The sequence below is a fragment of the Cupressus sempervirens genome, chromosome 9 (genome assembly GCF_028749045.1).
Source record: "Cupressus sempervirens isolate cs-2001-9-10 chromosome 9, ASM2874904v1, whole genome shotgun sequence".
NCBI lineage: Eukaryota > Viridiplantae > Streptophyta > Pinopsida > Cupressales > Cupressaceae > Cupressus > Cupressus sempervirens.
In genome coordinates, this window is record NC_143126.1 from 503,774,561 (window position 1) to 503,798,367 (window position 23,807).

At 30.4% G+C, this 23,807-nt stretch overlaps 1 pseudogene; it reads right to left on the minus strand.

Moving 5' to 3' along the window:
* Window positions 1-8,800: 8,800 nt before the first annotated feature.
* On the minus strand, window positions 8,801-9,392 carry LOC149539541 (disease resistance response protein 206-like; annotated as a pseudogene).
* Between the last annotated feature and the right edge of the window lie 14,415 nt (window positions 9,393-23,807).

The window sequence follows — 23,807 nt, forward strand, 5'->3', positions numbered from 1 at the left end:
AATGGTCAGTATGATATATTGACTCATTGTAAAAATTAAAAAGTTTAGAGATAATCTCTATTGATATCTTACTAATTTTTAATCAATATCTCATCATCTATTTTCCTTCATGTTTAGTCTCAGATCCAACTCATATCTACAATCTTTGAATCAATTCTTACTTGACAAGAAATCATTATTTATCATTGAATGCTAATTATCATTCTCCCTACTTGTATTTCAATAGCTTCCTCGTATAATTCAATTGTCGCAATCAAATATGAATGTCTCAAACTTAGCATTTCATTGTTGGCATACTATATTGCTTTCTAGTTATCTTTGCCTTGGTTAGTATTGTCTAATTTGTTGACTGTATATTCTCTTATTGAGTTATCATTAACAGTAATGTATTATGTTTTATTTTCTATTCCCTTGACCAATATTGTTTTCGCTAATGCATCTACTACATATGGTATCAATGAAACCCAATATTCCAAGTCTTCTACATTAGATTTAGAGATCAAATTTTAGCATACAACTTTTCCAATATTTTATTTATCATAGTCCATTCGTAGATCACTATAATATTTGAACTTTGAAGAGTATTCTCATTTGTTTGATGCTCTATCTATTTGGTTCGTAAAATATATGGAAGAGGTGTATGATATAAAATCCAATATGTATGTTGGAAGATTTAGTCACAAGTTCATTCCTTATTTCTCTTTTTTCTATTCACAAGTTCCTTCCTTATGTCTCCCCTCACGTGGGCATTAAATCATAAAGAAACACGAGTGGTATATGGCATTATATGCTAGTGCCCAATTGATTTTGAATACAAAAATGGTCCAAGAAATGATATACACACTTCTTATCTTACATAATTTTATACATCCTTAGATGTCAATCTGCTATCTTCACTATTGAATATAGTTGGGTGCTTTCGAGATATGATAGCTCTTATGGATTTCTTTGTGCATGTGTGTAAATAGATTTCCTTGTTGCAAATATATATATTGGTTTGACTCTTTAATTTAGTCTTCTTAATTTTCTTTCTCTAACTTACAATAAATTTTCCTCTCCTAAACTTTCATAGGCTAGTAGGAAAACCAACTCTGATGCCAATTGTAATGACCCCATTTTCAATCTATATTTGATAAGATAAACTTGATTAAGTGATGATGTAATTCCCTAAAAAATGATATCCTTATATATTTGTCATGTTTCAAGGAACATGTCTCTTCTAATATACCTATATTAAAATGATTATTTATATGATTCATATATTATTATTATTATTAAGATTTTCATAATTATTATTCTTTATTTGTTTATTAGTTATGATAAATATTATTTATTCTTTATCATTTAATATCTATACATTTCAATCATAGTATTTGATATATTACTATTTTATATTATAGTCATTATTATATCAATATGTTGATATATAGATTGCATTATATTATAATAATATATAACCTTATATCATAGGTTTAATGAATATATTATATTCATTTATCATTATATCAATAGTTCATAGTAATGTATTTAAATGAGATTATTTTATATCATCTATCTATCTCTCTTAGGTGAACACTATAATTAGGGTTCTAAGTGGGGGTCATCACACTGGATGAGATCATTGAGATGCCACAATTTGATCTCGAAAATCTCAACTTGTAGCAAAAAATTTTGCTACAAGAAATTTTGATGAAGAAGAAGATACAAGAAGAGCTAATGAGAGAGAAAAAGTAGTAATAGCCATTAGAAAATGTAAATCATATTTTTATTAATGCTTTTGGTGTACAAAAATTAGATGAGGAAACACCAATCATTGACCAAGTTGTAAATATAATTGGTGAAGTAAGTGTTGAAAATTTTGAATCCAATGAGAAGCTAATGGATTAGTCAGCAAGAAGAATGAAAACCAAGGTTGTGGACAAAGTTTTCATAAATATATCTGAGAAGAAAGTCTTGTTGCAAGAGAAAGTACAAATTATGATGGATCTTATATAGAGTGTAAAACATGTGTACACAATTTTGTCTGATGTGCCAAGGTTCATAGACAATATTCAGGCATTGATAGATAAGACTTAGGCTAAGATGAAGGCATCCAACAATATTATTTTAGAGCTAGTAGGATCTAGCATTGATCACTACAATATTCTACTAAATGCTCAAGGCACATTGGCCAAGATTAAGGTAGCTGACAACACCATGAGATCCAAATTTATCTCAATTCAGGCAATGATGATAACTCACCTGGAGGTCATGCAAAGAGAACTAAAGATAGCTAGGATCTCATCACATATGATCATAACTTATTACTAGCATAGAGTTTAATTGGTTTAGCTACAAAACTAAAACTATAGAATCAAATTTTTGAGATAGTAAGAACCACATGGAATCATGCACTGGCCATGATTACCAAAGTTTAGTAGGAATTCATTGAAGCATATGGATTACTTCAACTCTTTTAACCCCAATAGTAGTAACATAAAATGTTCAAAAACAAGGGGAAAATATATACAAGGGAGAATTTATATAGAAGAGGGAATGTATTGAAGAAGAAAAGAAAATATATAGGTATATTATTTATTCATTATTCATAAGTCATAAGACTTAGGGGGATAACTCAATTTTATCAGATTGTATTGATATGCCAAAGTGATCTAAGTATGATAGAGTATTTTTTTTACTAATATGAAAGGGAGAGATTTCTAGTATCTCTAACCATTGTTGTCTATTAGTGCCAACCACTTAGTCATTTACAAGCTAGAGTCAGACAATCATCACTATGACCAAGCCACTCTACAAAGCCCAAAGACATGTACATTAGAAAGTATGTACCAAGAAAGATCTATAGAAGCCAAGTAAGTGTATGATCATAGAGTAATTTACTATGTGTATTGAGCTCATTAGCGATTGAGCGAGTTAACAACGACTGAGTAGATTCCAAGTATGTGTGTACTGAGTGATATAGTATGTGCCAAGCATGATATATGTCGAGCATCAAAAGGTTAACAAAGGCTGAGCAATAGAAATACTAAGTAATGCATAGTTTACATAAAAATCAAGAATAAAATAGATTTTTAGGCAAAATGATTATCAGACTGACTTGGAAAGTTTATTTAAGTTTTGAAGAGGTTGTTACAGAATATTTAAATGACATGTATCACATATCCATTTGTGTATATTCAATGATTAGGATGAAGAGAAAAAACCTAGAACTATCTACAAAACTCTTTATGGAAATCTTTAAATAGTGATGATCTTAACCTAGATCATATACTTGACGAAGTAAGACAAAGAAGAAGAGTATATGTGTGATCATGAAGCATTGTACTATGATGGACTGAGAAGATCAAAATTCATTCAAGGGTTCTATGTCATCTAATAGAGAAAGTGACCTATTCATAAGCAGTGAAAGTGAAAGGAAAAGACAAATTTTATTAGATCGGAGGAGAGGATCAGTTGGTAAGGAGAAAACTTGAAATCAACTTATAGAGAAAACTAAGAATCAGGTACTAAATCAGTTTTAAAGGACTTGAATATGGGTAACTCTCTTAACAGATTGCTCTTAACAAATCTTTGGAAATCTCCTAACAGATTCCTTACTTAGTTGTAAGTGTTAAATCCTTTAACAAGGTGAAACTTAATAGTTTCTTAAGCTTTTAACAGGGTGGACCCCTCACAAGGTAGATCATATTTTATGGTCAAACATTGTAACCTTAATTGCTTAACTTTATTACTATAGTAGTGAAGATTTGTGGGTATCATCCAGACCCCAATTTTACCTGAACAGTTGGAGGTTTTATGGGTAATAAATATTGTGTTCTATGTTATTACTTTCATGCATGCAATTGAACTGATTTACATGTTACAAGAAAGTTTACATTTATAGTTTTGCATGCACAAGTTATTGATAGATGTGGATGAATCTGTGAAAAGTATAAATTTTTATAGATTCTGATTCAACCCCCCCCCCCCCCCCCCCCCTCGCTGCCGTACTCTCCCAACCCCTTAGCATCTAGTTTACTCCTTCATAAATCAACATAAACAAGTGACTAAAGTTGACAAGGATAAGAAAATTGTTTCTAATAAGAATTTTTTATTAAGAGGTACTTGTTTTAAATGTGGTAAGGATAGACATCATGAATTTGAATGTCCTAGTGTGAAAGTTGACAAAAAAAACTTGGTAATACAACAAGAATAGAAACTAAAATCTTCTAATAATGATTTAGCTTCAGCAAAAGTTAGAGAATCTCTTTTGATGAGAAGAATCATGTTTTCTAATCATGATGTGGAACCAATCTAAAGAAGGAACTTATTAAAAACTATTTTTAAATCTCAAGGTAAATGTATAAAGTTATAATGGATGGAGGGGTAAAAGCATAGATTTGTGTCACCATTTAGGATACCAAAACATGTTTTGGTCAAATCTCATTTCTCTATCAAAACTCTTTTTTTTTTCAAAAACTAAAAATACACTTTTATAGATCACAGATTCAATATCATCATTATACAAAATTTTGAGTGTTTTGATTAGTTATAATATGTTATAATTTTAAAATAGTATAAGTCGATATTTCAACATTTCATATAAAAGAATTTAAAAATATATTTATCTCTAGAGTGAGAGAGTCCTCTTCATGAATATGTAATTTTTTTACAAGAAGGTGTAGATTTGAAAGGGATGTTTTGATAGGAGGAAAAAACTATTGGATTTTGATAAGGTTGAGCTTGAGTACTTATAACAAAGAAAATATACAAAAATAATAATTATTTCTTTTTTTCTTCCCTAGCTATACATGTCATCTATAGGATATTTTATAATCAAAACAAAAAAATAGATTTGGATATACTAGTTTAACGAAAACTATACCCTATATTTTCTTAAGTTAAAAATGGGACTTCAAAATAAAATAAAATGAATAAATTATTACTCAAAAAAATTATACGCATAAAATTCATCCAATTCTACACATTTCATCAGTTTACATCATCTTCAAATTCTAAACACAAATACCATATTTTTTGTCATTAATGTTGAACTATCACATTCTAATATCCTGTTTCTTAATAAAGGTGACACAAGTTTGTTCTTTTACCTGGAGGGAGCACTGATAATCTAGTTTATGAAGAAATGGTTAGGAAACTTGGTTTGTAAAGATTGAAACATCCTACTCCGTATAATATCAATTGGTTTCAATATGATCATTGGGTCTAGGTTAGAAAAAAATCCTTAGTTAACTTCAATATGGACCTTTTAATGATGAAGTTGTATGTGATGTAGTATACATGAGTATTTTCCATGTGCTACTTGGAAGACCTTAGCAATATGATAGATGAGATCTACATGATTGAAGAAAGAATACTATTGTAGTTGAGAAGCGGGGTAAGAATTTCTTTTTAATTCCTTTGAAGGATGATTAAGATATCAAAGAAAAGAACCTAAGTGTTTTCAAGACTATTAGTTTGAGGACATTAGAACCTATGGTTAAGGCTTCTAGATAGTCTTAATTGAGGTTATCTTCTCTTGTTGTTAAGACTAGACATAAAGGAAATGAATCTTCTAAATAGATAATCGGATTTAATGAATATTATTTGTCTAATCCTTGAAGTTACAGTAGTAGTAGTAGTAGTAGATCTCGAATATCTAATAGAATGGTTGATTCCAATAGTGAGTTTAAATAAACTTCTATGTTGATTAATGAAGAGGATTTGTGGATTAAGAAGTAACATGAGCTTTATATTCTGAATTCTCTTGGATGTTCATAAGTCCTTATGGAGCATCTTTTGTCACCTTGGGTGTCTAATGTAAGAGCACCCTTGGGTTGGTGGAAATCTTGCATCTCTCAAAAAGATATTTGTTTTTCTTTTTTGTATTCTAGATATTTATCTAACAATTTGATTCAATGAGCACTTATTTTTTCTTTCTATATTTTGCAAGCTTGGCTTCATGTTGTGGACCTATCATGGAACACTATTCTAAGTGTATGTAATTCAATGTTACAAGTGGTGGAAGTTATCTTCTCAAATGTTGATCTCCTACATGTTTCTCTTCATACAATGTTTGGTGTTTAATTCAACAAGGTTCTATATTTAATAGTTATCGTATACACTCTTGGATCTAGGAAGTTGGAGAACATGTGGATCTATATCTGAGGCTACATTATTTATTGTAATGTATTTTTTGTATCTAGTGATTAATTAATTGAGGGTCAGACCTATATTGTATACTACATTTCCTATTATTGGAGATTATGAACTCTAAGGTGACCTGTGTGTCTTGGTGGCTATATATATAATTTCCTTGAGACTTGGAATGAAAAGGAAATTGAGATTAGTATCACTAAGGAAGTAGATACTTGGAGAAGCTTAAGGTAGCAAGTTTGGTGTATAATCTGGAATGTTTTGTCCATAATCAGGAAGACCATATATTCTACCATATTTCTTAACATTTTGTATGTGATTTGTGTCATCAATAAATATTTAGTGGTGTATATGAAGATCTCTTGCTAATAAAATGTGTTATGTGCAATTGCATTGTGTTATACTTTTGATGTGATATATTTGTTGGGAGCTTGGTCATCTCCTTTGGAGGTACACCTACCTTGTATTGCATAAGAACATTTGAATATTCATAAAAAATGAACATGGGTTGACTATTACATAAATATTCTCTTCATATAAATACATCATGAATAATAATGGTTTTTGTACTATGATATAAACCATAAAAAGTAAGCACATTCATAAGGCTAGAAATGATCATGTCATTAAAAAACCAACCATCTCATCACATGTATAAAAAGGGAAAATCAAATATTATTTTAACTTTTTATTTTTTTACTAGTTGCTACTGAAGTCATTTTTTATGTATTGTCATATTTTGTTTCTTATTTTTAACTAAATATTTTATTTTTGTATATGTCGTTACATTATTAAGCACTTAAATGTTAATTTTAATCAAATACTGACTCATTGAAATAATTTTTTGAGGATTATAGAATCTTAATCATGACAATTATTAGGCTCAAATATAATGCATAGTGAATGCACATTTATTGTTTCTAAATTATGAAAAAAGTAATTTTATACTTAAGTGTATCATATGCCATATTTATAAGACCAAACTTAATATTTTATAATATATCTATATTACATTGCATTAAAGTTACAAAAAAATTGTCAACACATCTAGTGAGTTGTTTATCACAATATATTAAATTTGGTGAATACAAAAATAAATATTCTTGTTCACTTTAAAATTTAATCTAGAAAAAGAAAATTCAAACTTAAAGGATTTCAACTCTTTCAAATGGTTATCTCTAAGGACTTGCTACCAAATCTTGAGAGTTTCAATGGATTTTTTTTTGTTAAGGTAAAAATGGGTTTTAAAAGGGGACCTAAAATATTGAACAAACACTTGTACATAAAGATATTCAACAAAGACTCAAAAATTAAAACTTTACTAGAAATACAAACCAAAAGTAGCAACCCATCTACTAACTACTAGAAAACAAACAAAACTACAACACATAGAATAACTAGATAAAATAGAGGACAAGACCAGATCAAACACTAAACAAGCTCCTTAAAAGATTTAGTAGCTTGGTTCATCATGATACCGACCTCCACTATTGTACTCTTCAATTGATTCATGGCTTTGATTGGAAATCACAATGTTTTGTTCAAGCTTACCCTAGTTCTCTTCCCAGGCCTGTGCTTAGCAGCTAACCTCTTTTGTTTGTCACCCAAGTCCACATTCAACTCAATGCCATCCAAGTCAATCACTATTAAGTTCATCATCTTTTGCAAGGAGGAATTAATCTGACTATCACTTTCCTCTATGAGTTTGTTGAGCTTGTCATCATTAAGATTTATGTGATCTAGGATTCCCATGCACTCAACCTCCAAAATCTCCCTCGCATTCACTTTATCCTTTAGATGGTTTTCAAGGGTAGCAACCATTGATATGAGGACATGGATTTTATTGTAGACCCAATCATCCAAAGCTAGGAAAACATCTTCTTTATTCTTAGCTTTAAGTAGAAACTCCAAATGAGAGGGAGCAAAATCAAGGGCCAAATTAAGAATTTCAATAGATCTTAATTTGAAATAATTCAATTCAAAAACCCTCCATTTCTCATATACAAAGAAATATATTACTCTTAATTTTTATTTCATTTTTTTAAAATACATTTTTAACGTGAATGAATTTTGATTAATAACATTTAAATATTTAACTTCATAAAATCTAATATTACACTTTTAACATTCATTATCATATTTAAACTCAAAATTAAATTAAAAAATAATATAACATTTTGAAATTAATTCTCATATTAATTATAAAAGATCAATGTATAAGTTCATATCTGAATTAATAGAATTTTTTCCAAATTTTCTCATAATATATAACAAAGGAGGAGAAAACCCTTTCATAAACATACAAATAAAGCACGCCATTACATTCATTTAAAAGAGCTAACTCAAACAGCATAAATATTGACTTACAATTCATGTGGATTGATTAGGAGTCAGACGTAAGCTCTTGTAGGAGTGGGTTGCCTCCTTGTTGGTCCAAGTCTAACATGTTTCCTTCAACCACTCTACAACTCTCTCTGCTTAAGACCCCTAACCATCCAAAACTCAAACATAAAATAATCAATTTACTGGTAAACTGCTAGGCCAATTAAACCTATGATCACAAATCAACCAATCAATTGCCAATTCATATGTCACTTATTTCCAAATCCATAACCCTACTAAACAGCTAAGCGCATTATTCTGCTCTCCATTTTGTTTGTAACTATCAATAACACTCATAGAGTGCTATGTTAACTCTGACTTGAAAATAAGCAGTTCCCTAGACTGCATCAGTAGCAAAAGTGGCAATTCCTCTTGCCATCAAGAAATCACCCGTTCCACCAACTACATATATATAGATCTCTGTACTTGTCTAGCAATGGCCCATCGGCTCCATTAATGGTTATGGCGCCCTTATAATCTGTTGAATTCAGCACAAATGTGAAGGCGAACCAAGCATTGTAAATAGTCTTCATGTTGTAGAAATAAAATCACTGAGCTCTTCCCACACGGGGAGAGTGGAAACTGTGGTCAAGAGTAACAGGATCATCAAAGACAACCATGTCTCCAAACCAGAATGGATCAGCAAAAGAAGTAAGATTACCCCACGCAGGGGCTGCAACCAGAGCAGATGTTGCATTTTCTAGGTTTTTCCCGTTGTAAATTATATCATGAAAATAAAGCACCAAATTGTTACATGGCTTTGGAAGCTGCTTCTTCCATCCATATCCATCTACATTACTAAGCATCATGCAAGAAAGGAGAAGGCCCATAAAGCACAAATGAAATACTTTGCTACCACAATACCCAAAAGCCATTTCTATTAAAATCTCTTGTACAAGCGTACTAGATCTCAGTATTGCATGGTACTTCATAGGTTGGAATACATGCTTTATATAGTTTCCATCATAATTGCAATATGATCATGGTGTCATTATCGTTTCTTTGCCTTTTTTCATTGTTACTATATTCAGACATGTTCTTTATAATGGATACTCAACAAAAGCGTTTTTTCACATGTAAGCCATACCTAGGACCACCATTTAGATGTAAGTTTTGGATTGAATGCTTTGGCTTCATATAAGCCATGGATTTGACAAAATACGGACCTTGCTTTTCATTATCATAAATGCAAACATATCTAGCAAATCATACATGAAATAGAGGCCGTTTACACATCACTAGGCCGTTTACGCATCACTAGGAGACGTAACATTCGACCTACCATTACTTAAAAAATAATTTAGACACAAGATGTAACTGCGAGATGACCACTAATTCATTCTGGAGCAATTAGATGGCATCTCATTTGAGATGTCATGTCATTTAAGGAACTAAATGATGAATGCTCAGGCAGAGCGTATTATTTAGATGAGAAACATACACTGTAAAACATGCCACGTGAAGCTGGGATCTATAATTGTATTACTAATTGTAATAGTATTTATTTTATATTCACGTTTTTCCATAAAATATTTTATGGTGGATGTACATGTATTGTTAAAACATTTGGTTTTTGTAAAGTTTGGCTTAGTTTATTTGCCATTTTAACTGTTATTTGATACATGTGCCTACATGTTGATCAATTTATCTAATCATTAAATCTAATTGTCAATAGAATAAATAAATTCAAATGTAGTTTTATTGGTATAGATCAAATTTTATGATATTGTAACTTACTAATATTGACAACCTTTGAAAACTAATTTTCTATAAGAAAAAGAAAAATGTAATGTATGAATATCTTTGAGGTTTTCTCTATGTAAAAAGAGTCTATTAAAAATGAAGATATTCAACTCTTATCTTTAGTTTAGATATTCAACTCCACACAACAACAATATAGTGTTAGAAAATGTATCCACAATCCATTAGCAATTCAAAAAAATACATAGTAAATAAAAATTATACCTATTTCTAAAGTATTAAGCAAAATAACTTATTCATCATATCTACTAAAAATAAAATATAGTTTTTGCATCAAAATTATACATAAATAACATGGCATCATCATTTATAATATAATGTCAAATAGCCATGCACCTTTACTTGTAAAATGCTTATATAACCAATAGAAAATTCTCTCCCTATGTCACCTTGAATCTTTTATGTCCTTCGGGTTGAAAAGAAAATATTGAATAATCACCCATAGTCATTCTTCTTAATAACAATAAATAGTAAAGTACATTACAATTATTTAAATCTCAACTTCAACATGATAAAGGAACAAAAATTTGGAATCTAGAATAGAACATGAAGATAAATAAATCAATGGAACCATGTCCTTCTATTATCATACCCAAATTGTGATGCCCTTGAAATTTCCAAATTAAATAGTCATTAACTTAATAAAATATATCAAGTCAAAAATATCAAATCACATGATCTAATATCAAAGATATCTAGTTTTGTTTAAGGGTTGCTATCTAGGCTAGCATAGATGACTTTTTGGACTTTAATGATGCACCTTTTGTAAAGACTATGCAAGGTTTCAAGTCCCCCAAAAATCTATTTTTACACTTTTATTGAAAATAAGATACATGAGAAACAAAAAAAGCTTTCTATATAAGGTTGGGTCTATATCCTCCTTCTTTGATGCTTTAGTGTTCTTCTAATTGGTTAACATAAGCATACAAGTCTACGTTCCATCATTTTAAACTTCTTCAATATATTTGAAACGTATCTCAAGTGAATAAGAAATATTTCCACATGCATCTACTACATCTCAAGTCCTGGAAAATAGTGTAATAGCTGCAAGTTGTTCATTTCAAATTACATTTATAATTTTCTCTTGCAATATCATATGATCATTTGTGGATTCATCCAAAATAGATCACATAGATCCAAAACAAGAATGAGATATTTTTGTCTAGTCATAGTATAGTATAGATTGCAATCTACTTCACTCTTCACAATGCACATCTTCTCCAAGTTGTTGTCAATATGATTATACTAGGCTTTGGGAGCCTATTTTAGTCTGCATAGGGCACTCTTTAATCAATTTACATGATTTTCCCTCCCATGTAATAGTTATGAAATATATATATATATATATACTTAAATTAAGAAATAAATAATTATATGTATTAAAAACCTAAGATATTTATTTGCACACAAAATAGACTATTTTCAAAATAAAATTATAGAATCACTTATACAAAATTGTGTTCACATGATTAAAATTATATATGTATTACATGGTATTTTTTTGCTTGAAATTTTAAGTTTCTAAAGACTTTTAAGAACTAATAAATCCTTGCCCTATTAAATAATGAGATTATGAAAAGCTTCTTGATTCATTCCTTTAATAGTATAACGTCTACATATTGAAACGAGGAATTAGTGGCTTATTTTTTAGAATTCATGGTTAGTTTATTGGAGAAGGTAAAAAAATATACAAATTTAAATATTTTTGAATAAGGGAAAGAAAATATTTGTAAATTTAATTTTTCTTATACATAATGGAAATTTTTAATAATTTTTACTTTTCCCCACTATAGTGAGAGATGTTGCCAATGAGATTCTTCAATTTTCTTGATCTAATTATGCATGGATTATTTTTTATTCTTACATATTGATTAAAGGAGAATCCTAGTTTCATATGAAATCCATTTAATGATTTTACTCTTGATGTCATTGTAAAAGTCAACCATTTTCTTTTTGTTGTACTTGTATCAATTATTTCTTTGTAGAGTGTCATACCTTAGAATCTATAAATGATGATTACACATGCCATGGATAGTGGTATCCATCTATGATTAATGAGAGATATAGGTGTTCTAGGTGAACCATTTTGGTCATCTTAGTTTTAAGGTGGGATATTTAAAGTATCAAAATAGACCACCTCCTACAAAGATAAATCTAGGATTTAGAGCCAATTGTGCACACAATAACTTGTACCTCCCACAAAAATCCATTGACAAGACTCATCTGAATCTAAGGGTTTTTGTTAACATTGTTTATTGGCCTCTACATACCAAACTTTCTTGGGGAAATTGGTCAACATCATTTCCATTATTTAACTTTATGTGTATTTTTGCAACAATATTAGATGCAAAAGAAACATTTGGCAGTTTATTTTTTCTCTATTATTTATCCAAGCCACATTAATTGTAGAATAAAGGTACATTAAATGGTTGAAATCATTTTATTCAAAAGTAGATATTGATTTTTTTGTTCTCTTTTTTATCCATTACATTAGTAATTCTTAATACTTATACCTTTTTTTATTAGCTAATAGGATTTTCCACTAGGGTTACAAGTTTCTAGAATCATCTTACTTTGTCAATTGGAACCCTGTTTCACATCCCCAGTCTCCTACCTCTGGCAACTCTAAGATAGTGAGATGCATGCAAGTTACTAAATGTTAGGAAAACGAACTTACCTTCATTCTTAGAATAGTACCCAAATGAAAATTGATTTATTGAAGTATTATTTTCAGGCACACCCTAGAGAAAATATATACATATTAGAGATAGAAAGTATATGGAACAATATTTTTGTCAATATTGTCAAGTATTGCAGTTGCTCAATAACCAAAAAAATAATTTGAATGTAATGAATCAATCACAAGTTTAGAGTTATTTCCCACATCTTCTTTTAATGTGTGCTTATATCTAATTAGGTATGACCAAATTTTAGAATTATATAATATAAACCTTAGTACCAGATCTGATTAATTTAGGTGAAAGTGGAGATCTACTATATATTTTATATAGAAAATACTAGTTCAAAAGAGCTCCTGAGTGAAAGAACTTGAAAGAAAGTTGTTATTTATTGATCATATATAAAAATTGTCTACCAAACCTAGAATCTATATCAAAGATAGTCTAGCAACTCAATTTGACCTTATAATTGCTCTTACAATAGCTCTAAATCATATATGTTGATATAAGAAGAGCCTATCATAATATGACCTTATAAAATATCCTTTGTAACAATGTATGTTCTAGACATTATGCAAGATAGAAACTACCCTAATCTGAATATAATCATATAGTGGACTATAAAAACTATCTAAAACTCAAAAGAAAGTTATAGTATTAAGATGCATGCCTACAACTCAAGCCCAAGACATGCTTTTTGGGAATACAAAATGGGTCCTATCACATTAAACTCATGCAATATATCACATCCTTGCAAAACACCACATTTAATCTTTGTAGTGAATAAAAATGTAGTCCACTTTGAGATCTAAATAGGCACCAAGATAGTGTTTTATCCAATTCCTAATTGCACAAGAAGTCTTCTCCAAAACATCATATTCAATGAATTTTCCTCTAGAAGAATCATACTACAATAGCTGTCAAAAAATAGAAACTAACAATATGTTGACTACAAGCTCCTTAGTGAGTATATCTCTTTCAAATCCTAATTCATTTGCAATATATGTGATTAGTGTGAAAGTTGCTATTGCAAACACTAATTATTAATTTCCTATCTAATACAATTATTTAACTAGCAAAAATTAATTGATGGCTAATATCAAAAAATAATACAACTACAATTTCACCAATAAAAATATGGAAAAAAATAAGCAACACAATGAACACAATGTTTTCAAACAAATCATCCTTGGAAAAACCCCTAAGGGAAAACCATTGAATCTATAGATGAGGAATTAAGTATGGTAAACTTCTCTACATCAAGAGAACCAAAGTTCCTTTCCTCATACTAGTAGAACTTCGACAACCTTTCAATTTCTCCCACTAATATTCCCCCACTGCTATCCCCAACACTGTCACTACACCATTGCTAACACTACAAGACTATTTTCTATCACTACAAATTCATTTTCTAACACTAAAAATGCTTCCCTGACTTGTGTTCTCCAAATTCCCCCTGGCCCCTTTTTATATTATCCTTTGGAAAACCAAAATTTGAGATTAAAACAACCCAACAACCAATAAAAAATTAGTTTTCAGTTGCTTCTAAAAGTGGTTGATTATTTAAAAAATAATTGTTCCTACTCCAAAAAATTAGTTAGTATAAAATTTATTTGCAAACTAATTACATATGGACAAATAGTTGTCCAAGAAAACTCAAATAACACTCCCTCTTAGTGAGGAATTTGTTCTACACAACACCCAAGCTATCTCTGAACAAGATGAATTTTACCTTCCCAAATGCCTTACTCATAATGTTTTCTCCCTAATCCTCTCTAGGTATGTATTATATCTGAACAATTCCACATTGTACACAATCTTTGATGAAGTGATATCTAATTTCTATATTTTTAAACCTATCATGAAACATTGGATCCTTAAACAACTTAACACAACTCTGATTGTCACAATGTATTAGAGTATACCTAACCCTTTAAACAAAAGATTCTAATAACAATTTTTGATGACATATAGCTTCACATGTCTCCATACCAACTTCTAGGTATTTTTATTATATTGAATTCAAATTCATAGACTTAAGCTTCACACTGAACCAAGTTACAACTCCTAATCCAAAACTAAAACAACACCCTTAAATGCTAATTTTTTCCACTATACTTCCTTCCCAATATATGTCAATATATCCTATCAACTTGATATCTTCGCCTACAAAATATCTAATCCCACACTCAAGTATACCATGCAACATAACACATGCTAATTCTTTGTCCAATGCATTCTCTTTGGTTCAACCATGAACTGACTAAGAGAGTTTACAAAAAATATTAAATCTGACCCAATGTTGACCAAATACATGAGAAAACCAATCAAATACCTATATAAGGTGGGATCTAAATCCTTTTTCCCTATATGTATCTACCTTCCTCCAATTCATGATCATAGGTGTCGACATGGATTTTTAATCCTCCATCCTAAATTTCTTCAATATTGTGATTCAATATTTCCCTTGACCAAGGAAATTTTCTCCTTCAATCTATCACACCTCCACCCCTAGAGAGTAATTCCTAAGTCCCAAATCCTTCATCTCAAACTCTTTTGCAATGTCCCTCTTGCAATCCTCTATGAGCCCTTATCTACCTATAAAAAATAGGTCATCCACATAAAGAACAAGAATGGGAACCTCACCCCCAACCACCAAGTATTAGAAGGTAGCATCTATTTCACTCTTCAAAATTCCCATTTCCTACAATTAAATATCAATGCACTCATATCGTTAAGCTTTGGGAGATTTCTTGATTATTTACAAGGCCCTCTTATATATGTGCATGTGGGTCTCTTTGCTATTTTCTACAAAGCCTTCTAGTTTCTCTATGAATACATCCTCCTTCAACTCGCCATTAAGGAATATTGTCTTAGCATCCATTTTATGGATGTGCCATCCCATTGTGCTACAACTAAGATCATAACTCATATAGAAGTATACCTGGCCATAGGAGAAAATTTCTCCTAGTATTCTATTCCCTCCTTTTGAGAGAACCCCTTTTCCACAAACCTTGTCTTGTATTTCTTGATTCTACCATTTGCGCAATGATTTATCTTATAGATCTACCATGATCAAACCACCTCCCACACATCATTTTATATTATTGAAGAATGTTCCTCAACCATAGCATCTTGCCATACCTGATGCTCTATATCCTTTTAATAGATGGAAGTCTCACTATCTACCAATTAACTAACTGTTGGAACAATTGATTAATTATGTATTATCTTTGATGTTACACAAAATGTCATATCATTATCAATTAGTGTATGCCAAGCTCACTCAGGAATTGAAGATAGTTTTCTATATCTATTGAGCATTCCAGACTTTGCCTAGTTCAGAAAGTAGTATCTATTGAGTTCACTTAGGCACCAAAGGAAAGTTTGCAAAAGATGAGTGTTAACCAAGCTCACTTGATTAATGAAAGAGTGGTTGGATAGAACCAGTGTTAATCGAGCTCACTCGGTTACTAAAGGAACTTTGTGTATATGTAGTGTTAACCAAGTTCACGTGGTTACTACGGGAAAATCATTTCTAAGTTAGTTTCTACTGAGAAAAGTCGGCTAATGAAGGATTTTCTTGTTTTGTCATATTGAGTTTAATTGATTTATTTGTTAGTTCTAGCTAACTAAGAAGATGAATCTTAATTATTCTAAGTCATATTTGAGCTGACTTGACAATATGAAAGATATGTATATGTATATGTATGTGTGTGTGTGTGTGTGTGTGTAAGGTCAAGTTGAGGATTAGAAATTGTGGAAGTGCATGGAAAACATTTTGAAGATCTAATGATGCTAAGTGGAAGCGAATTAGAAGGATAAGAAGTATATCGTTGTGAAGCGAAAAAAAATATTTGATCAAGAAGGATCAAGTATACATGCCAAAATTGAGATCTATAATCAGCAATTTAGTTACATCCAAATCAAATCATGTCATTTTTACTCTCTAACCATTGTAGTAGTGATTTAAATCTCTTAACAAAGTTGGGTTAACAACTATTTGTAAATCCTCTAACAAGGTGGCATTTCTATTGAATTATTTAAGGACCTCTAACAAGGCCACTCCTTACAGGGTAATTAAATCTTGCAATAGGGTCACACCTAATAGTGTCTTTTGTAACCTTTACCAGGATTGGTTCCTAACATGGCTCACTTTAGAAGAGTGAAAAATAGTAACTAGTAGCAATTGGTGGTTTTCCCCAAATTGGGTTTCCACGTTAAATCTTTGTGTCAAATGTGTTCATGCTATTTTTTTATGTGTTTGCAACTAAGTTAAAGTAATCAGTAATCACATATATCATCTTAAGATTTTCATGTTAGGTTTTTTCCGAGCATATTTAGTATTTACTGAGTTATCGCATTTTCAGTGTGTTTACCGAGAATCAGCAAAGTTCAATTTTTAGAGATTATTTTTCACTAACATCTAAGGGATATGAGATTTATTTTTGTAATAACTAATTCACCCCTATGTTTCTCCTCTTATATTTCTAGCAATTGGTATCAGAGCTTTTGGTGCTTGCAAAAAAGGTTTCAAGGACCTAAGCTAAAGATCAAGATGTCTTATAGAAGAGAGATTCCCAAGTTGAATGGAGACAACTTTTCAACATGGCAAGGACTTGTAAGGTTACGTCTAGCAACCATTAGCGATTCAAGTTATAATTATCTTGATGCTAAAAATAAGACTCCTAGCAGAACATTATCAGTTGAAGACATTGCTAAAAAGAAGAATCATAACATCATGATGATTGATATTGCATCTGCTCTTAGTTACACTAAATTTAATGAAGTAAAAGACTACAAAATAGCTCATGCATTGTGGACCAAAAATAAAAGACATTTATGGAGGAGATGAAAATGTAAGAAGAGCTAAAGCATAAAGTCTCAAAGGACAATTTGATCAAATGAAAATGAGAGAAGATGAAAACATTACAAAATACATGGAAAGAATCAAAGCATGTTAAGCACAATCAAAGCATTTGGAGGAGAAATTGATGACAAAACAATTGTAAGCAAGATAGTCAGAAATCTTCTTTCTATTTATACAATTAGAGTGTCAACTATTCAAGAAATGAGATGTAATACAAATAGAAAAATAACTTTGGATGCTCTAGTTGGAAGATTGACATCTTTTGAGTTGGATAACTATGATAACTATGTTCCTAGTTCCAAAAATATTGAGTTTGCATTCGAAGCCAAATTCTCAATGAAGGAAAAGGGAAATAAATCATAACCAATCAATCAAGAAGTGAAGGAGAAACTAAAGAAAGTTCTGATAGTGATCTTGAAATTGTTGAAGCCCTACTTGCAAATAAATATTCCAAATGCAGAGGAAAGTACAAAGACACGATTCCTCTAATCTATTTTTCTTGTAAAGAAGTTGGTCATATTTTTGCTAGGTGTCCAAATAGAGAAAACAAGGATGAAAAGAAAAGTAAAAAGTACAAAGGCATGAAAGAATTCAAAAGCTATAAGGACTATAAGGACAAAGGTAAGAAATCTTATTTTATAGCTAAAGATTTTGATAATAGTGAGGATGATATGTTATATGGGTAAAAGCAAGGAGTTGGGTCTCAATTTTGTGGAAGTCCATAGATTGAGATTGTGCTCCTTTAGAAACTGGTACACATTTTTCAAAAATGGGTACCTATTTTAGGCTCGGGCACCTGATCCTAAATTTAAAAAATGGACACCCATTTTTTTAAAATTGGGTACCCATTTTTGAAAACATAAAAAGTTTGTATTTTTTAGAAATGGGTACCCATTTTTTACTTTTAAAAAATGGGTACCCATTTCTAAAAATTTAAAATTTTGTTTTTTGGGGGGATTTTGTATATGCTGATTTGACATTTTCAAAATGGGTACTCATTTTTTGAATTTAAAATAATGGGTGCCCATTTCTTACAACATTGGGCGGGATTTTTCTTCTCCCACCTCAAATTTTGGTTTGTGATAAGCTTGTTGAGACGAGGCCTATGCCTTGACCTCTAAAGATTTGGCTAAGGTATTGAACTAACAAATTCATGCCTTGCCATAATTTTTTAGAGGGTCTTCCCAATCGAATTTTTTTATGAAACAAAAACCCATTAGATCTTTCACTGTCTTGATTTCAAAAATATAAATTTTATAGTGTTATGATTTTATTTACTATTTTTGGATTATTTTTTAATGAAAGGTGGTACCTAAATGTAAAATAGTGAAGATAACTAAAATTTTAATATCTTTTTAATTTTATAATTTTTCCTAAATTAATTTATATGTCATCAATCCACATACAATTCTTTTGAGGCTAAAAATAATAATTTTTGAAAAAAGTGAAATTTTGATCAAATTATGGTGTCCGTGTATGAGAGGTTTTAAAATTTACCTTTATAGCCACTTAATAATTAATTTTAAAAAATTTATTTAATAAAAAATTTTTAAAATTACCATTATCAATCTTAGGTGTATTAGGTAACTCCCTTTAAAAAGATTTACGAAAATTCATTTATTTGTGTCAAATTATGGTATTTGTACATGAGTGTGGTATGGTCTTGAAACAAGCATTTTGAAAAAGTAGTTTTTAAAAATCCATCCAAAAAATTGAATCTATCATATGGGTACACCAATAAATTACATATTTAAAAACTAAATTCCGAAACTAAAATTTATATATCTAATTTTTTTTTATATTCAATATCTAAATGCCTCAAATTTTGACATCAATTGACAAAAAAATTCAAAAATAGGAAAAACATTTTCACTTTTTGGCCAAAAGTGAGACCCAACTTCTTGTACTTACCCATATATTATTGTAAAAGATGAATCTGATGATGAAGGAGATAAGATGGCACTTATCTCTCTCATATTAGAAAAAATGATACATGGATTATTGACAGTGGCTTCTCACATCATATGACTAGAGATAAAATAAAGTTTGAACATGTTGAATAATATGATGGTGGAAGTGTGAAATTTGGAAATAATGAACATAGTTGCATGAAAGGAAAAAGTCATATCTCATTAACCAATAAACTTATATGTGATAATACTTATTGGGTTGAAGTAATAAAACATAATCTACAAAGTGTGGCACAGTTGAATAATATTAGATTCAAGGTAGAATTTATGAATGGGAAGGCCAAACTACTGGATGGAAAAGGAAATCTAGTTGAATCTAGCAAACAAACAAAAGGTAATCTATTTTATCTTGATCTCAGTGAAAGTTCATGTTTTATTGCTCAAGTACAAGAAAGCTGGTTATGGCACAAAAGATTATGTCATGTAAACATTGATAATCAAGTTAAGATAATTAAACATAAAAGAGTAAGAGGTGTTCCTAGCTTGAGGAAACTTGATATGGGTCTATGCAAGAATTATCAAATTGGTAAGATGGGAAAGACTAGTTTGAAAAGAAAAAACTATCATTTAGAAGAAATATTAGAGTTTGTGCATACAAATTTATGTAGACCTATTGGAATAGAGAGTTATAGTGGAGAAAAGTGTTTCATTCTTTTCGTTGACAACTATTCTAGAATGATGGCTATAATGTATCTAAAAGAAAAATCATAAGCTTTTTGAAAATTCAAGTGGTATCTAGCAAGAGTAGAAAAAAAAATTGGAAAGAAGTTAAAATGTTTGAGATTAGACATAGGTGGTGAATTCATATCCAATGAATTCTATGAATTCTACATTGAGAAAGGAATTAAAAGACAAGCATCAGCTCCTGATACACCTTAGCAGAATAGTATAGCTGAAAGAAGAAATAGATCCATCATGGATTGTGCAAGAACATTAATGATAGAAAATAATGTTGCAATCAAATACTAGAAGGAAGCTATTAGTACTGCAGTTCATACCTTAAATAGAGTATAGCTAAAGAAAGACTCAAATCAAACTCCTTATGATCTATGGTATGGCTACAAATCTAATGTAAGTTAGTTGAAAGTATTTGGCAGCAAATGTTATATCTTGAAAGAATCTAGGAAAGGTGAATTTGATGTCAAAGGTGATGAAGGCATATTCCTAGGATTCTCCTACAAAAGTGAAACATACAAATTTTTGAACTTGAATACTCATAAAATCATAGAAACTACACATGCAAATAGTGCAACCTAAGTTACAGTCTGAAGGACCCGAGTCATAGTCAAAAGCTATCGAGCTACTCCAAGAGAAAACTGAGTCTAATGGACCTGAGTCACAGATAGTGGGACCCAAGCTTGATACTAAAGTTCATGATGAAATCATTAAAACTCATTCCAAATCCAAAGAACCTTTGTTAGCAAGATATGTCAGAAGGCATCATGCACCTGATTAGATCATTGGAGACAAATCAGATGGAACAATGATAAGAAAAGAATTTAAAGGTACATATTTACTTGTTGAATTTGAACATAGAAATATTAACAATGCTTTGGATAATGAAATTTAGATTGAAGAAATGAATGATGAAATAGAATAGATAGAGAAGAACAAATTTTGGACTCTTATTCCTAGACCCAAGGATAAAAATGTAATTGCCACAAAGTGGGTATTTAGAATTAAGTTGAATGAAGATGGAGAAGTATCTAGAAACAAAGCAAGGTTAGTATGTAAAGCCTATTCTAAAAAAGAAGGTATTGATTATGGTGAAATGTTTTGCCCTATTGCAAATTTAGAAGGTATTAGAACTTTACTAGCATATGCAAGACACAGAGGATTTAAAGTTTATCAAATAGATGTAAAATTTTCATTCTTGAATGGAATGCTTGATGAGGAAGTCTACATTGAACAACTAGAAGGTTTTCTAGATCGTAGCAAAAAGGACATGGTCTGCAAATTACACAAGGAATTATATGGTCTCAAGCAAACTCCAAAAGCTTGGTATGAAAGACATCATAACTATTTTGTACAAATTGGTTTTCAAAAAACTAATGATAATAATAGTCTATACATCAAAAAAGGACTAGACAAAAGGATTGTGTTAGCAGAATTTTTTTTTTATGATACTTTATTCACAGGAAATGATGACTTGTGCAAGGCATTTTCAGAAGAAATGAGTAAAGAATTTGAGATGTCTATGTTTGGTGAGATAAAATTCTTTTTTGGATTGCAAATTCAGTAGAAGAAAGATGGTATCTATATTACTCAATCTAAATATATTAAGGGGATACTAAAGAAATTTGGAATGGAAGACTCAATATTAGTTGGAACCCCTATGTCCACATGACATAAGCTTTCCAAAAATGATGATTCCAAAGAGGTAGATTAGACCACATATAGATCAATGACTGGAAAAATGCAGTATGTAGTGCATACAAGGGCTAAAATTGCATTAGTAGTCAGTATGGTGGCAAGATTCTTAGCAAATCCAAAATAAAATCACATGATGGTAGTTAAAATAATCATGAAATATCTAAAAGGTACTAAAGAATATGGTTCATGTTATAAAATAGGAGGCAATTTAGACTTAAAATTATTTATAGATGCTGATTGGGCGGGAAGTATCGATGACAAAAAAAGCACTAGTGGTGGAGCATTCTTTCTTGGTAAAAGACTAGAGTCTTGGACAAGCAAGAAATAAAATTGTATCTCTTACTCTATAACAGACGTAGAATATGTGAGAGCATTAGTTAATTGTTATAATATTGTTTGGTTCAAAAAACTAATGGTAGGTATGAAGATAGAAATCAAGGATCCAGTAGTTGCATATTGTGATAACACTAGTGCAATCAATATATCAAAGAATTCAGTGATGCATACCAAAACAAAGCACATTGTCCTAAAATATCATTTCTTGATAGAATTAGTACAAGATAAAGAAGTCAAATTGGAATATGTAAATAAAAAAGAACAAATTGTAGAGATATTCACCAAGCCATTAACTAAGGATGCATTTTTGTTTCTAAGAGGTAAGCTAGGGGTTATTATTTATCTGAAGATCACTAAATGAAGTTTAGTGATGTATCAACTAGAGCATGTTAAAGATCAATTAGTTGATGTAGAATTGGGAAGGGAATATTATAGATGAATCAATACTTTAGGTACATTGATATTCACTGAATATTGTCTTTGACATAAGATGTCAAAGAGGGAGAAGGTTGTTGTCATAGAAATTTTGTAAAGAGAAGAGATGTCAAAAAGGGAGATTGAACTAAGTTTTGCTAGAAGCTTTTTGATAGATGGAGAAACTAAAGGTAGAAAGAGTTCACACTGATAGAGGGAGTTCTCATGGATGAGATTCAAAATGAAACTAAGGATATGTTCCTTATTTTATTCTTTCTCTAAAAATTTCATTGTACTATGACATGTTGTGTTGCCATCAATGCCGAAGAGGGGAATTTTTGGAACAATTGATTAATTGTGTATTGTCCTTGATGTTACAAAAAATGTCATATCATTACCAATCAATGTATGTCAATCTCAATTAGGAATTGAAGATAGTTTTTTGTGTCTACCGAGCATTCCAGAGTTTGCCTAGTTTAGAAGGCAATATCTACCAAGTTCACTTGGACACAAAAGGAAACTTTTTAGAAGATGAGTGTTAACTGAGCTCACTTAGTTAATGAATGAAATGTTGGATGGAACTAGTGTTAATTGAGCTTACTCAATTACTAAAGGAACTTTTCATATATGCGGTGTTAACCTAGTTCAATTGGTTAACACAGGAAAATCATTTCTAAGTTAGTGTCTACTAAGTAGGGTCATCTAATGAAGGATTTTCTTATTTTGACATATTGAGTTCAATTGATTTATTTGTTGGTTCTAGCCAACTGAAAAGAAGAATAATAATTATTCTAAGTTGTATTTGAGCCAACTTTAAAAAATGAAAGATATATATAAAAGGTCAAGTTGAGGATTAGAAAGTGTGGAAGTGCATGGAAGACATTTTGA